General features: G+C 43.0%; 1 non-coding gene across 1 annotated transcript; it reads right to left on the bottom strand.

Annotated features, from left to right (window-relative positions):
- Positions 1 to 4,311: 4,311 nt before the first annotated feature.
- LOC131820181 (U6 spliceosomal RNA) lies at positions 4,312 to 4,418 on the bottom strand. The gene has a single exon (XR_009349500.1). It is a non-coding gene; the product is annotated as a U6 spliceosomal RNA (small nuclear RNA).
- Positions 4,419 to 6,726: the final 2,308 nt, after the last annotated feature.

Genomic DNA, 6,726 nt, shown 5'->3' with positions numbered 1-6,726 from the left:
TCAGACTGGACTCTGAGTTCCCAAAGAATGCTGTGCTTTCCCAGAGGGGATGCCAGGGCAAAGAGGCTTTCGCTCTATGCGGGTTTCTCCGATCCTGCTGCGAATACTAGGCTAAGGCAAGCAGCAACAGCAGCCCTCAGAACCGACTGATTTCCCAGCGACTGCTATGCTTTCGAAGAGGTTTTCGGCTTGGCACGATCCGAACTTCGTTGCTGCTTCCTCAGAAAGGCATTGGGTGTTTACTCTGCGCGGCAGGAAAGAAGAGCTGAGGAAGAGCTGGTGCCACTTGGGATTTGATTTCCGGGCTCCAAGTTTACGCCCGGGATTCACCTTGCTATGCTGAACTAAGCAAAGTCACAACCCTGCAGCAGCGAGCTTGGCTTAGCATGGCACTCTATGCCTATTACCATCTCCTGGGTTAGGTTAAGCTTTGCTTTTTGCTGTGGCACTCCGGCAGACTCGGCTAGGCCAGTGCCTTCCCCACAGGAGAGAGGAGGCGACAGGATACCTGCACACGGCCCGTGCACAGATTATGGAGCTTTGGGGGACTGTCCCTACTCCTTCCCCTTAAACCCCGTGCCTCCTCCACGTGCTAAGACAAGTGTCACCCGCTCCCTTTGCGGAGTGATTGAAGCCTGGCTGCTAAGGAGACATGAGGGGACGACTAGGACAGGTACGCATGCTCCACTCTGATGAAGGAGTCAGTGCAGAAGGCAGGCCTGTCCTGTGCCTCTGGTCCTGTCCTGTGGCCTCCTTGGCCACCTGTCCCAAGGGCAGACGGGCTTGACCCCAGGTGCCATACCCGGAACTCGCAGAAACAATCCCATGGAGAAACGGGCAGTAAGATGCCGTCTTCCACCAAGATGTGGCAGCGTTGTGGGTGTCAAGGGGTGTGCCGGGGAAGGAGTGGATACAGTCCCCCACAGTTCCCAAACCCAGTCCACGGGCCGTGTGCACATATCCTGACGGCTCCTCTCTCCTGTGGTGAAGGCACTGGCCTAGACACCGAGTCTGCCTGAGCGCCTGAGCAAAAGGCAAAGCCTTACATACACCAGGAGATGGTAATAGGCCTAGAGTGCCATGCTAGGCCACGCACGCTGCTGCAGGGTTGTGACTGTGTCTGCTTAGTTCGGCTTAGCAAGGTGAACCCCGGGCGCGAACTTAGAGCTCGGGAAAGCAAGGCCCAAAAGGCACGAGCTTTCCCGCGGCACTTCTACCCTGTCTCGACAGAGCCAACGACAAAGCCTTGCTGAGGAAGCAGCAGCGAAGTGCGGTTTGCGCCAACCTGAAAACCTCTGTGAAAGCATAGCAGACACTGGTAAATCCGAGTCGGTTCTGTGGGCTGCTTTTGTTGCTTGCCTTAGCCTAGTATTCGCAGAACGATGGGAGAAACCCGCATAGAGGAAAAGCCTTTTGCCGGGGCATACCCTGTGGGAAAGCACAGCATTCTTTGGGAAATCAGAGTCGGGTCTGTGGGATGCTGCCTGCTGCTTGCCGGAGCTAGTCTCCACAGCACGGTGTCATAAACCCGCATGGAGCGAAATCCTCTTGGCCTGGGCATCCCCTCTACCTGAGAGAGAAGCGCGTTGATGCCTGTGGAAAGAGCCTTAAGGAAAAGGACAAGTCTGTCACTGCAGAGCGATGGAAGCCTGGCTGCTAAGGAGACACGAGGGGAAGATTAGGGCAGGGGAAAGGGCTCGACTCTGAGGAAGGAGTCTGGGCAGAAAGCCTTTGGGCTCAAGGAAACAGCAGCTCTTTGGCCACTTGTCCGTGGGGGAGTCATGGGCTTGCCACCAGGCGCCTACCCTGAGCTCGAGAAACAACTCCCAGAAAGAACTGGCCATCAGGTGCCGTCTTCCTCCAGGATGTGGAAGCTTGGAGGAGGCACGGGGTTTAAGGGGAAGGAGAGGGGAAAGTTCCGCAAAGCTCCCTGTTCAGTGCACAGGGCAGTGTGCAGGGATCCTGTCACCTTCCTTTCCAGTGGGGAAAGCGCTGGCCTAGTCCGCGAGTCCTCCTGAGCGCCTGAGTAAAAGGCCAAGCGATGCCTACACCGCGAGATGGTAGTGTGCATAGAGTGCCATCCTAGGCTACGTACGCTACTGCACGGTTCTGGCTTTGTCTGCTTAGTTCGGCCTGACAGGGTGAACCCAGGATGGGAACATGGATCCCGGAAAGCAAGGCCAGGAGGCACCAGCTCTCCCACAGCTCTTCTTCCCTGATGCGAATGAAGCCTTGTTGAGGAAGCAGCGGCGAAGTGCTGTACGCTCCAAGCCAAAGCCTCTGCGAAAGCACCGCATTCCCTGAGAAATGTTCTGCGGGCTGCTGCTGCTTGCCCGAGCCCAGTCTCTGGGTGGGAGAAACCCGCATACAGCGATAGCCTCTTTGCCTGGGCATCTCCCCTGGGAAAGTACATCTTTTGTTGGGAAATCAGAGTTGGGTTTGGGGATGCTGCTGCTTGCCTGTTCTAGTCTCCACAGCAGGTTGGAAGATACCCGCATGGAGCGAAATTCTCTTTGCCCTAGCATCCCCTCTACTTGAGAGAGAAGCGTGGTCGCACACTTGTGTCACCGCGGTACCCAGGAGCAAGTGTGGGAAGGTACAGCACGCCACCCCCGGGAAGAGAAGGTGCCGCTGGCCTTAGAGTCGGGAAAATTGAACAGCCACATGCAGAAAAATGACATTGAATCATTTCCTTACACCATACATGAAAATAGACTGGAAATGGATGAAGAAGTATAATGTGAGAAAGAATCCATCAAAATCCTTGAGGAGAGAGCAGGTAGCAACCTCTTTGACCTCAGCAGCAGCAACTTCTTCCTAGGAACATCACCAAAGGCAAGGGAAGCAAGGGCAAGAATGAACTATTGGGATTTCATCAGATCAAAAAGCTTTTGCCCAGCAAAGGAAACAGTTAACAAAGCCAAAAGATGACTGTCAGAAGTTATCTGGGTGAAGATATTTGCAAATAACATACCAGATAAAGGGCCAGTATCCAAAATTTATAAAGAGCTTATCAAACTCAACACCCTAAGAACAAATAACCCAATGAAGAAATGGGCAGAGCACATGAACAGACATTTCTGCAAAGAATACATCTAAATGGCCAACAGACACATGAAAAAATGCTCCACATTACTCGGCATCAGGGAAATACAAATCAAAACCAGAATGAGATACCACCTCACACCTTTCAGAATGGCTAAAATGAACAAGTCAGTCAATGACAGATGCTGGCGAGGATGTGGAGAAAGGGCGACCCTCCTACACTGTACGCGGGAATGCAAGCTGGTGCAACCACTCTGGAAAACAGCGTGGAGGTGCCTCAAAAAGCAGAAAATAGAACTACCCTATGACCCAGTGATTGTAGTACTGAGTATATACCCTAAAGATACAAACGTGGCATTCTGAAGGGGCACATGCACCCAAATGTTTATAGCAGCAATGTCCACAATAGTTAAACTATGGAAAGAACCTAAATGTCCTTCAACAGATGAATCAATAAATAAGATGTGGTATATATGTACAATGGAATACTATGCAGCCATCAAAAGAAATGAAATCCTGCTATTTGTGATGACGTGGATGGAACTAGAGGGTATTATGCTTGGCGAAATAAATCGATCTGAGAAAGACAACTATCCTATGATTTCCCTGATATGATGAAGTAGAGATGCAACATAGGCGGTTTCGGGCGTACGAAAAGAAAAATAGAAGATGGGATTGGGAGGGAGACAAACCATAAAAGACTGAATCTCACAAGACAGACTGAGGGTTGCTGGGGGGAGGTGTGTTGGGAGAGGATGGTGGGGGTATGGACATTGGGGAGGGCAAGTGCTATGGTGAGTGATGGTGAGTGCTATGAAATGTGTGAACCTGGTGATTCACATACCTGTACCCCTAGGGATAAAAACACATTATATGTTTATAAAAAAATTTAAAAAATAATTTTAAAAATCCATTAAAGAGAAAACACATATTGCAAGCCCAGAGCTAATCTCATATTCAATCAAAAAAGTTTGAAAGTTTTCCCCTTAACGATCAGAAAAAAGACAAGTGTATCCACTTTCACTACTCTCATTTGACATACTACTGGATGTCCTAGCCAGAGAAACAAGGAACACAAGGAAATAAGAGACTCCAAAAAAAAAAAAAAAAGGAAGAAGTAAAATTTTATTTTTTTGGATAACATGAACTTACATGTTAAAAAATCCTAAAAACTTCACAAAAAATTTTGAATAAACAAATTTAGTAAAGCTGCCAAATACAAGATCAATATATAACAGACAAGAATTTTGTTTTGTTTCATTTCTTTTTAATATGGAATGCTTCCCAGTTTTTCATGTCATCCTTGTTTAGTGATCACGCTAATCTTCTCTGCATCATTCCAATTTTAGTATATGTGCTGCCAAAGTAAGCACAAGACAGGAGCATTTTAACACTCTAATGATGAACTATCTGAAAAAATAAAGAAAACAATCTAATTCACAATAGCATCAAAAATAATAAAATACTTAGGAATAGATTTAACTAAGAAGATGAAAGATCTGTACTCCATAAACTATGACATTGATAAAGAAATTGAAGGAGACACAAACGGAAAGATAGCTCATATTTATGAATGGCAAGAATTAACATTGTTAAAATGTCCATACTACCGAAAACCATCTGTAAATCCAATTCCTATCAAAAATCCAATGTTAGGGGCGCCTGTGTGGCTCAGTGGGTTAAGCCGCTGCTTTCGGCTCAGGTCATGATCCCAGGGTCCTGGGATCGAGCCCCGCATCAGACTCTCTGCTCAGCAGGAAGCCTGCTTCCTCTTCTCTCTCTGCCTGCCTCTCTGCCTGCTTGTCATCTCTCTCTGTCAAATAAATAAATTAAAAATCTTAAAAAAAATCCATATAATTTTTTACAGAAGTAAGTAAAGAATCCTAAAATTTATATGAGACCATAAAAGACGACAAATAATCAAAGCAGTTCTGAGAAAGAATGAAGAAGAGAAATTACACTTCTTGATTTGAAACTATACTACAAAGCCCTCATGCTCAAAACAATAAAGTATACTGGCATAAAAAAAGACCCATAAACAAGTAGAACAGAATTGAGAGTCCAGAAATAAATCCTTTCATAGTCACCTAATATTTGACAGGGGCCAACATATGTAATGGGTAAAGATAGTCTGTTCAATAAATGATATTTAAAACTGAATAGTCACATAAACAGTAAAACTGGAACCTTATATCACTCATAAGTCTTAACTTGAAATAGATTAAAGACTTAAAGGTGATGCATGAAACTACATTTCCTAAAGGAAAACATAGGAAAAATTCTCCTTGACATTGGTCTTGCCAATAGTTTTCTGGATACCAGACCAAAAACACAAGCAAAAAAAAAGCAAAAATAAATAAATGGTACTACATCAAACTAAAGTTTCTGCATTGCCAAAAAAAAAAGAGAGAGAGAATGAAAACACAATCCACAGAATGTAAGAAAACACTTACAAATCTTATATCTGAAAAGAGGTTAATAACCAACAGATACAAATAGAAAAAATATATATAATTAAAAAATAGCAAAAGGATCTCAATAGACTTTTTTTTTTCAAAAAAGTTATATAAATGACCAACAGGAGCATTAAAAAGTGCTCAACGTAAAAAACTCAGGGCAAAGTCATTATGTTGTTGTTGTTGTTGTTTACCTCTGAAAAACACAGCAAGATATTACTACCTCTTATAATACATACTACCCAAAAATTGAAACTAACAAATTTTGGTAAATATTGGGGAAAATGGGGAACTTATGCACTGTGATAGGGATATAAATTTGTATGGAAAACAGTATGGAGATTATTCATATTATTAAAAGTAAAATTACCATATGATTCAATAATCCCACTTCTAGGTATATATCTAAAGGCAACGAAATCACTGTTCAAAGACATATCTGCACTCTTATGTTTATTATAAAATTATTAACTCTAAGCAAGAGATGGAAATAACTTCAGTATCCATTAATGGATGAAAGAATAAAATAAGTATGGTAAAAATATACTATGGAATACTACTTAACCATGAAAAATTAAGAAATACTGCCATTTACAACAGCATGGATGGATCTTGAAGGCGTTATACTAAGTGAAATATTTCAAAGATTGTATATATTTTTTAAATTTATGTATTATGATATCCCTTACATACAGAATCTGAGGAAAAGGCAAACTAATGGAAACTTAGAGTTGAGTTGACAAGAGGTGAACCTGGGTGGAATAAGGTGGTCAAAGGGTACAAACTTGCAACTATAATATGAAAAAGTTCTGGGGATCTAATGTACAGCATGATGATCATAGTTAATAATATATACATACATTTTTATTGTGCTTCCCTTTATTAAACTTTGCATATATCACATTCTTACAAGTTGAAAGTTTATAGCAATCTTGTATAAAAGAGGTCTGCTGCCACCATTTTTCTAACAACATTTGTTCATTTTGTGTCTCTCTGTCACATGTTGGTAATTCTTGCAATATTTCAAGTTTTTTCATTATTATTGTATTTGTTATGGTGATCTGTGATCAGTAATTATGACCCACTGAAAACTCAGAACTAGTTTACTTAAGGTATATACATGGTTTTTCTTAAAAAGCATAATGCTTTTGAACAGTACAGTATAGTGATTATTTTTTATATGCACTGGGAAACATAATTTTTTATTTGCACTGGGAAACCAAAA

This window comes from Mustela lutreola, chromosome 17 (genome assembly GCF_030435805.1).
Source record: "Mustela lutreola isolate mMusLut2 chromosome 17, mMusLut2.pri, whole genome shotgun sequence".
NCBI lineage: Eukaryota > Metazoa > Chordata > Mammalia > Carnivora > Mustelidae > Mustela > Mustela lutreola.
This window is presented reverse-complemented; position numbering and strand designations above follow the sequence as displayed.